The following is an 11,323-nucleotide window of genomic DNA, read 5'->3' as shown; positions in this document are numbered from 1 at the left end:
CACTCCTCGGAGGAAGGCAGATGCGGCAATCTACTTCCGTAGTGATTCTGCCTCGGAAACCCAAGGAGGGGTCGCTATGAGTCGGGGCAACTCCACGGCACATAACAACAACAAGATAAGCAAGGACCTTTTGAGTCCAAACAGAAAACTCTGACTCTTATCTGTAACAACTGGAGTGTCATTATTGTTCATAAGGCCATGTAGCATATTCTTTCTCTATTTTAAAAAATGGGAAATGGGAAATATCTTGGATATCTGTGCCTTGTTTAGAAAGCAGGATGATTTATTTTAGCATTCTAAATTTATTTTTGGTATTCAAATACAAAACATGATTTTCTTTTTCTTCAGCAGTAGAACAATAGATACAGAATCAAGTTTCAAAAGTAGAGTCATTTTACCCACTAAGAAATCAGAGCCACACAAGACATATATATTCCAACCTTGGCTAATTTATCTTCTCCATCCAATTCTGTAAGTTGATCTTTGCAATTTCCCCCATAGTTTTAAAATTACTCTCATTCTTTAAAAATACATAGAAATTTAGCTAATTTGTACCTGTGCTGAAAATGGCTATCCAAAGAAAAATAAGAATATTAACCCAAATCTGAATCAATACAAATAACTAATTTTTATCAAGTAGTCGCATGGGAGAAGGTATTTTTCTATATAGATACATACATATGTGCATGCATACTTATATATATGCAGATATATATTTGTAATATTGTAATATTCACAAAATTATTATTGCATCCATTTTACAAATAAGTGAGGCAGGGCCTAAGAAATTACCTAAAGTCACATAAGTTATTAAGTGAAAGACACAAGTTGTAAATGGAAGTGTGTTCTGGCTGAAAATTTTTATGAATTCCTTTGCTATCCAGCCATCTAAAGATAAGTACACCTTCAGGATGGTACTAGGCCCCATTGCAATCATACTCCTACACCCACTATACCTTTTAGTTGTTATGTGCTGTCAAGGAGATGCTGACAAATGACCCTATGCACAACTGAAAGAAACAATGACTGCCTGGTCCTGTACTATGGTCAACATTTTTGCTATGTTTTAACCTATGGGTACAGCCACTGTGATAAAATATCTCGTAGATTGTTTTCCTCTTTTTCATTGACAGTCTACCAAGCATGATGTTCTTCTCCAGGGACCTTGCTGATAGTATGTCCAAAGTACGTGAATTCCCATTCCTCACAATAGAGTCCACTCATCTGTCAGTTTGTCATACTGTGGTGGCTTGCATGTTGCCATGATGCTGGAAACTATACCACTGGTATTATGAATACAAGCAGAGTCACTCATGTTTCAGTGAAGCTTCCAGACTAAGACCGTCTAGGAAGAAGGACATAATTATTTTAAAAATAATTGGCCAGTGGAATGTTGTCTGATACAGTGCTTGAATAAGTGACCCTCAGGTTGGAAAATACTCAAAACACAATTGAGGAAGAGCTGTCTCCTCAAAGTAGTGTCAACCTTAATGACATGGTGGAGTAAAGCTTATGTGACCATTATTTGCTGCTATAGCATGACTCAAAAAGTGAAGAAACAGCTGTAAACATCCATTAATAATCAGAACATGGAATGAACAGAGTATGAATCTAGTAAAATTGGAAATTGTCACAAATGAAATGGAATGCTTGATGATAGCTATCCTAGACGTCAGTGAGCTGACATGGACTGGCACTGGCCATTTTGAATTGGACAATTACATAGTCTACTGTGCTGAGAGTGACAAACTACATAGGAACGGCATTTTATTGTCAAAAAGAGCATTTCAAGATCTGTCCTGAAGTACAATGTTGTCAGTGATTGGATAATATCCGTATGCCTACAAAGAAGACCTAGGAGCTCTAGTAGCGTAGTGCCCAGGGCACTTGACTGCTAACCAGAAGGCTAGTGGTTCAAACCCACCAGCCACTCCTCGGAAGGAAGATGGGGCAATCTACTTCCGTAGTGATACTGCCTCGGAAACCCAAGGAGGGGTCACTATGAGTCGGGCACTACTCGACAGCACATAACAACAACAGAATCTGTATGATATCAATTTAACTTGAACTAGAGTCAGGGCCAACTCGACGGCACATAACAACAACAACAACAAAGATAACAGTGCTAATATGACTCCCTTTTAAAGGCTCAGCTGCTAACTGAAAGGTCGATGGTTTGAACCTACCAACTGCTCTGCAGAAGAATGATGTGACAGTTTGCTTTCATAAAGATAACCTTGGAAACCCCAAGGGACAGTTCTACTCTGTCTTATAGGGTTGCTGTGACTTGGAATCAACTTGATGGCAAGGTTTCTTTTTTTTTTTTTGTAGTTGGAAATTTGCATATCAAAAATTGTTGGTTTATTTTTTAAAAATAATATTCTTGCAATATTATTCTTTGTTTACAGATAAAATTGCTGTGATGAGAAAATTCTTGCATGTAGGGAAGTTGAGAGTAGTTTTGTTTTACTAATGTAATCTGAATAAGTATTTCTCAAATTAGCTTTCAACCGAAAGAGACTTAGACTCTGAGTTTGCATGCAATAGTTAATTTCACTCTGAGAAGCTACTGAACTCACTACTTCTCTTACACACAGCATATTCTTTGTCCTATTGTATAAAAAGAAATTTAGATTTTTTTTTTTTTTGAAAGATTTGCTATAGATTGCAAAGCTATTAGAAGCATATCTGACACAAAACATCTCCATGGAACCACAGTTAATTTAAGGAGCTTTGAAGTAAGTATTTCAGAAGGATAGTTTGAAATCTTACAAAATGTGAACTACTTCTGATCTGGTAAGTGAATCAGTAAGATGCTAATGAGATTAGAGGGGGAAATGACTGACCAATCACAAGTGAGGAAGTTTGGCTAAATTCCCTTTCAAAGCAGAACACTTTGGATTATGATTCTGAGATGATGTGCAGAGTTTGAGAAGTGGGTCATCTCTTTCAGAACAAGTTAGTTAGTCATTTGGATAATTATTACCCAAGTGTAATAAAAATGACACCAAAAACTCGTGAAATTCCTAAATTAAGCAATTGACATTTGTATGCTGTTGTGAGGAAAGTACAGACATTTCCTGGGTTTCAAATGTCCGATTTATGTACAACCTGCTCCTGTAAAGTCTATTAAAAGTTCAAGGTGCATAAAATGGTTCATAAAAACAAATAGGTGCTACTTTGTAACAGACATAAAAAAACTATTATTATTATTATTACTGTATTATTATGTTAAAGATCTTTGAATGTCTCTCAAAGTGTTTCTTTAATGTTTTTTTTTTTTTTATACCTAGAAAGGTACACTCTACACTAAAATATTGAGTAACTGACATTAGATACAAAACATACTTAACTTTTGATTTACATATAGATTCCACTTAAATACAGATTTAGGGGCAGAATTAGTTTATAACCCAGAGACTGCCTATGGGTAATGGCAACAACTCTGGAGCAAGATGCCTAATTTAGAATCCCAGCTCCTTCACTGCTTGTTAGTGAGGTAACTTCTCCAAGTTTCAGTTCCTAGTCTGTAAGCTGGGGAGAATGAGAGTACCTACTGCTAAAGATCCACCACTCATCCATCAGTTTGCCATAGCATGGTGGTTTGCATGTTGCTATGTGACTGGAGGCTGTGCCATGGGTATTTCAAATACCAGCCGAGTCATCTATGGTGGACAGGTTTCAGCAGATCTTCCAGAAGGAGTCAGACTGGGAAGAAGGATGAGGTCATCATCCACTTCTGAAAAAACTGGACACTGAAAACCTTTTGAATAGCAGTGAAACACTGTCTGATATAGTACTTGGAAACTTTGTGAAGAGCCATGAAACATTGTCCGATATAGTGCCGAAAGATGGGCCCATCAGGTTGGAAGACACTCAAGATACCACTGAGGAAGGGCTGCCTCCCCAAAGTAGAGTCAACTTTAATGATGCATATGGAGTAAAGCTTTCAGGATCTTCATTTGCTGATGGGGCCTGACTCAAAGTGGGAAGAAACAGCTGCAAATATCCACTAATAATTGGAATGTAAAATGTACTAAGTATGAATATAGAAAAATTGAAAGTAGTCAAAAATGAAAAGGAACACATAAAGATCAACATGCTAGGCATTAGTGAGCTGAAACAGACTAGCACTGGCCATTTTGAATCACAATTATATGATGTGTTATGCCTGAAATTACAAACTGAAGAGGAATGAGGTCATACTTATTGTCAAAAAGACTGTTCATCTATCCTGAAGTACAATACTGTCAGTGATAGGATAATATGCATATGCCTACAAGGAAGACCAGTTAATACTATTATTCAAATTTATGCACCAACCACTAAAGCCAAAGATGAATATATCGAAGATTTTTACCAAATTCTGGAGTCTGAAATTGACCAAAGATGCAATCAAGATATATTGAAAATTATTGATGATTGGAAGGTGGAAATTGGAAACAAACAAAAATCATCAGTAGTTGGAAAATATGGCCTTGGTGATAGAAATATCACTGAGAATGCATTATAGAATTTTGCAATACCAATGACTTACTCATTGCATATGCCTTTTTCAACAACATAAACAGCAGCTATACATAAATGTGCACCACCCAGAATTGTTACCCTTATCATCAGTAACATACAACCCATATAATTATAATCTAATTTTACTATAAATGATCACAGTGGACTCTTGATAACCTGACACCTTAAGAGGAAGTATGGAAAACTTCAATATCTAAGCATTTTTGGTTTTAAAAGATAAAAAAGTGACAGGCTAATATTTTCTTCTACTTATTTATTACTATCTTGGAAAATTAAGACAATCACACTGAATTGAGGAAATAGTATGAAGCTCAAGTCTAATCTGAAAATAATGTGACACATCTCCAAATTAAAACCCGCCACTGCCATCAAGTAGATTCTAACTCATAGCAACCCTATAGTACAGAGTAGCAGTGCCCCCATAAAGTTTCCAAGACTATAATCTTTGATGAAATAGATTGTCTCATCTTCTTCTTTCCATTGAGTGGTTGGTGAGTTCAAACTGTTGACCTTTGGGTTAACAGCTAAGTGTGTTAACTACTACATCACCAGAGCTCTTCATCTCCAAATTAGGTAGTCTGAATTCTTATAAAGAGTATTTAACAAAATCTCAGAAGAAAGAATAGAGCAATGGTGTTAAAATGACTGCATTTTTCTGTGGCTATGTTCTCATCTCATGCTTGCCTTTCCATCCCTCTACTGAAAATGGATAGGAAAAATATTTCACAAATAGGTAGTAGGGTAAAGTAAATTTGGTTCAGCCATCATAGGAAGAATCAAGAATCTATCTCACTGTATCAGGAAAAAAAATCTGAACAGAACTGCTCAATTTGAGGTATATGAAGGAAAATTCTAATGCAAATATGCAAATACAGATCTAAAAACAAATAAAATATAAAACAAAAACAAGCACAGAGAAGAAGAAGAAAGAAAGAAATGTAACTTTCAAAGGAGAGATACATATCCCAATATAGAAGATAGGATACTTCAAAACACAAGAAAATTCATCATAAATATCTCACCTTAGAGAATAACTTAAAACATGAATTTGAAAGTTATAAGATAAGACAATGAAAAATAAAAATAGAGAAAATTAGGAGATTGTAGATTTAAGAAAATGAAAGAATGCTGTAAACATACTTACAAAAATAAATTAAGGCAAATGATAAAAGAGACATTGCTTAAAATTGAAATAGTGACCTAGAAGAAAGGTTGAGATAACTCAATAAACATATATTGAGGAGTAAAATAAATAAATAGTAAAATAATTAAAACTTTCACAGAACAGCAATATGGAGGACAAACAAAATGCAACATACGGATATATAGGTATCCTGAAATAAAGAATCTGACAAAATGAAAGTAAATGTACTCAAAGATACAATCTAAAGAGTTTTTCTAGAATGAAGGAGTCACCAAACACACACATAAACACACAAACACACTTATGTGCAATGGTATTCACCTAAAGAAACAATGACTACAACCAAATGGTCAGATTTATATCTTTTTTTAAAAAAATGTTTATGTCATTTTCACATTTTTTCTAAATTGTTTAAAGTATTTATGGCAAACATGCTTTATTTTACAAAAGCAATAGATTTACCTAAAATATTAGATAATATGTTAATGTGGACATTGTCAGTGCCTTGCCCGTGTCACTCTTATTTGTGTATACCAGCTGACTTCCAACTACCAGTATTCACATTTCCTGCACCCAAAGCTTTCTTCTTCTAACTATGGAAGACCACTGTGGTCCTCCATACCCTGCAACAGTGACCCAGAAGTACCGGGAGATTAACCCCCATGCCCAGAAAGAAACACTAAATCCAGCCCTATTGAACCTCGGGTGGCTTCTGCAAAAAGGAAGACCCTCATTGGGAGTTCTGGTGGCATAGTGCCTAAGGCACTTGACTGCTAACCAGAAGGCTGGCAGTTCAAACCCACAAGCCACTCCTCGGAAGAAAGATGGGGCAATCTACTTCTGTAGTGATACTGCCTTGGAAACTCAAGGAGGGGTCACTGTGAGTCAGGGCTGACTCGACGGCACGTAACAACAACCAATGAGATAGATTGACACAAGGGCTACAATGGGCTCAAACATTGTGAGAATAGTGCAGGACTCTGGGTATCATTTCCTTTTGTATATAGGGTCACTATCAGTCGGAACTGATTTGATGGTTCGTAACAATAATACATCCACTATAAAAGTAAGTGAAATGATGTACTTTTTGGGCTTCCCTTCTTTGTCTCATTGTCCTGCTGTCCTTATGCTGTCCCCTACACATCTCAAACAATCTACTTGTACTCAAGTCCTTGTCTTAAGATCTTGCTCTAGAAGAAACCAAACAAAGATATACAACATATACAAATAATTTAAATAATTCAAATACATTAATGAAAATTGTAAATATTGGAATTCCAAAAAATGTATCAAAATGATTCTGGGAAATGCATATCATTGCTGTATTACACTCTTTCTTCACTTTATTTTTTAAATGATTACTTGTTAACTGAAAGTTTGGAGGTTCAAACCCACCAGCGGCATCATGGGAGAAAAATAGGGAGGTTTGCTCCTGTAAAGATTACACCTAGAAAACCCATGGGGGTAGTTCTACTCTGTCACATGGGGTTGCTATGAACAGAAATCAACCTGAAGGCATCTAAAAACAACAGTAAGGATTAGGCTCAAACTTAGTCTCCTGAATTCTAGTTCAGTTATTTCCAAAATAACTCTTTATTCCAAATCTCCTTCTAAGCCTATTTCACCATCCAGATACCTGATAGACAATAGACATGAGATTGATAGCAAACAGGCAGGGGGCAAGGAAAAGGTGATCAGAGGCAAATGTGACAGGTAGAGCTTAAAAAAGTAAAGATCACATAGCCTACACATGACTCAACATGAGTCATTGATTTGGGTGAGTCTGGTGGACGAATGGAAAGACTTATGCAATGAGTAGCAAGTCTGAACAAGGCTAAAACAAGCACATCCATCCATGTCTGGCCAATTTCTCCTCTAGGTTAAGATTTAGTCACAGTCCTTGCCACAAATCATCTTCTTCTTTTGGTCCAATAATTAATAGCTCTACAGTTAATGGGGGGAGAGGAGGGAAGAAAAGCACCAGTAAAACTTTCAGCTGTTTCAAAATAAAGTTCAAAAGACAGACACTTCTTCCACAACCTTAAATTATTTCATAGTTGCACACTCTAAAAGTAATTGCCTCAAAATTTAGGATGTGAACACAAAGTCACAGTCCTTGGTTAGTGTTTCTGAGGGAAAAAGAAAGGCTGACTGTTATGATGGCTCTCGTCAATGAATTATTGTGTGCTTTGGATGACTGACTTTGGTCCAATGTGTTTTCTTCAGAAGAAATATAGAAAGAAAAATAATGTTATTATTTATTATATGACATTTAACGTCAAGTCACAAGAGTCCCCATATAGAATGGAAACACATAATGATAGTTCCATATTATGCCTTTGTATATTATGTTGCCTATCAAAATTTTTTAAAAATAAAGCTTGAAATCAAAGTTGTTTTTCATGCATTCATGATTTAACTCTGTTTGCCAATTGTGAAATTATGCATTATGTATGTATTGTTTACAAAAAATGTGCCCACGGAAATGCATTTAACGTACATAGCTCACATAGGAAAATAACACATGATGGGGTTGTGTGGTTTGCAAAAGACAGTATAAGGTGTGATATTTACCTAAAAATCTAGTAATACAATGGTCATCACTATGGAAGTTTAGACATGAACAAAAATGTCACCCCTAGGCTAAGACACTTGACTGCTAACCAGAAGGCTGGTGGTTCAAACCCAACAGCCATTCCTTGGAAGGAAGATGGGGCAATCTACTTCTATAGTGATACTGCCTTGGAAACCCAAGGAGGGGTCGCTATGAGTCGGGTCTGACTCGACCACACATAATAACAACAACAGACAAATTTATACAGCATTTGGGGAATCATAACAAGAAAATTAAAGTAAAGAAATGCTATATGAAAAATTAGTTTTGTAATAAGCTCAAACCTTCAAGCTGAAGTGAACCATACCATCTGATTTCATGCAGTGCACAGTTGTCTGTTTCCTTCCTGTTTCTCTTGAGTTTGTTTAAGTGTCTTCTTTTCAAGTTCCACTTGTTACTTGGCTATGTCCAGAATGAAGATAAGAGGTGAAAAAATTCATTCTCAGGCCATAAAAAAGAAGGTCCTTTTGGGCTACCCATACTATTCACTTTAACCCAGGAGAGACCTTCCCAAGAGGAAGGTGAATGCCTACAGAACAGATTTTAAAACTGTCGAATCCACATTCTCACCCTTCAGGGGAATTCTATTTCCTTTATCTACCTTGAGGAATCTCCAAAAAACAAACAAACAAACAAAAAAAAACCCAACCAAACTCACTGTTGTCCAGTCGTTTCCGACTCATAGCGACCCCTCATTGGGTTACTGAGGCAGTATCTCTACAGAAAGGATATCTGACAGCACAATGGAACTGCTTGCTAGGTTTGAACTATCAACTTTAGGCTAGTAGTCAAGCACAAGCCGATTTGCCTGGCCCCCAGAAGCCTCTAGGTAAGGCACAGGAGAAAGAAGAACACCTAATGACATTAAGGCTAACTCTGATATTCCTCGGAGAAAGAAAGCCTAAAAGTTGTGATGGCTCTGATTAGTGAACTACTGTGTGTTTGAGAACATCCACTTTTGTCTAATTTGTTTTCTTCAGAAGAAAACAGAAAGAAACAAAAATGGTAAATAAATTGGTGAATAATTGTGCCATTAGCACAACAAATTAGCCAACAAATTTTGGTTTAGAGAATTATGAAATGGGGAAACTCAGCTCTGTGTTGGAGGCTCTGTGAACATCTCTCAAATCCACTTTCATTGATGTAAGATTGGAAACTTCACCTCTGTGAAATGTGCCAGCCAAATCACACACTCAGGAGACAAGCCAGGGCCAGAAATAAGAATTTGGAATCATTAGAAGAAATACGTAGAGTTAAACATATAACATACTGAACAAAAACAATAGCCAACCAAGAATTCTTCACCCAGAAAAGTTGTTATTCAACAAATCCAGACATTCCCAAAGAAACAGCAGCTCTGGGAATTTGCCACTACTAGACCAATTTGCCAGTCACTCCTCGGAAGGAAGGTTGGGCAATCCTACTTCCGTAGTGATACTGCCTTGGAAACCCAAGGAGGGGTCGCTATGAGTCGGGGCCGACTCGGCGGCACATAACAACAACAACAACAACAGACCAATTTGCAGGTATTTCTCAAGAAAGTACTCCAAATGGAAAGGCAAAAGCATTACGATATAAGTTAAAAAAAAAAAAAGAAGAAGAACAAAGTAAACTTATCCAATATAGTTTGTGTATTGATATTAATGAAGACATACTAACAGGATGGGGGAGGGAGGAACATATCAGAAATTTGTGTTAAGGTTGTATTTACTGTTGTTCGTATGTTAAACATTGTTGCAATTGTAAGTTGTACAGTGTAATATAGGTGGTAACTATTAAGAAATCATCAAGAAGCTTTCAGAAGACAAGATGGAAGATAACAAAAAGGCTTATCACAAGAAAATATCCTAATACCAACAAAACCAGAAAAATCAGAATGATAAAAACAAAGAAGATAAGAGACACTCAAAATCAAATACCAAAATGAGTGAGGTAGTAATAAATTTGCGTAGAATAACCTTAACTGTAAATGGTCTAAATGCTACATACAAAAGGAAAAGAGTGGCAGAATGGATTAAGAAAAAACATGTTTTGATCTATTCTTTTGCTGACTATAAGCAATACACCTTAAACGTAAGAACATAAACAGAGTGAAATAAAAGGATTCCATGAAACCAGATTAAAAAAAATAATACTGATATCAGATAAACTAGACTTTAAATCAAAATCTATTACAAAAGCTAAAGAAATGCATTACATGATAATAAAATAGTCAGTCAACAAGAAGACATAACAATTATAAAAAAATATTCACCTAACAGCAATGCATCAAAATACATGAAACAAATACTGAACAAGATGATAAAAGAAACAGACAACTCCACAATAATAGTAGAGGACTTCAAAACACTACTTTCAGTTATAGATTGAACATCTAAAATCCTCACTAAAGAAATGTTGTCAGGTGACATTGAGTTGTTTCTGACTCACAGCAATCCTACGCACAACAGAATGTAACAGTGCCTGGTCTTGCACTATCTTCACAATCATTGCTGTGTTTGAGCCCATTGTTGCAGCCACTGTGTCAATCCACCCTGGTAAGGGTCTTCTTCTCTTTTGGTGACCCTCTACTTTGCCAAGAATCATGTCCTCCAGGGAGTAGTCCCTTCTAATAACATGTGCAAAGTTGAGATGAAATCTAGCCATCAATACTTGTAAGGAGCATTCTGGTTGTACTTCTTCCAAAGCAGATTTGTTTGTTCTTCTGGCAGTCCATTCAACATTCTTCACCAACACCATAATTCAAAGGCATCAATTCTTCTTCAGTCTTCCTTATTCATTGTCCAGCTTTCACATGCAGATGAGGCAACAGAAAATGCCATTGCTTGGGTCAGGCACCCCTTAGTCTTCAAAAGTAAAATCTTTACTTTTTAGGACTTTAAGATATCTTTGCAGCAGACTTGTCCAATGCAATACATCATGCGATCCTTGACTGCTGCTTCCATGGGTATTAATTATGGATCCAAGTCAAAGGAAAACTTTAACAACTTCAATCTTTTCTCAGTTTATCATGATACTGCTTTTTTTTTTTTTTT

Source organism: Orycteropus afer, unplaced genomic scaffold (genome assembly GCF_000298275.1).
Source record: "Orycteropus afer afer isolate SDZICR_OR568_19922 unplaced genomic scaffold, OryAfe1.0 scaffold00066, whole genome shotgun sequence".
In the NCBI taxonomy this organism is placed as follows: Eukaryota; Metazoa; Chordata; class Mammalia; order Tubulidentata; family Orycteropodidae; genus Orycteropus; species Orycteropus afer.
Note: the sequence above shows the minus strand (reverse complement) of the source record.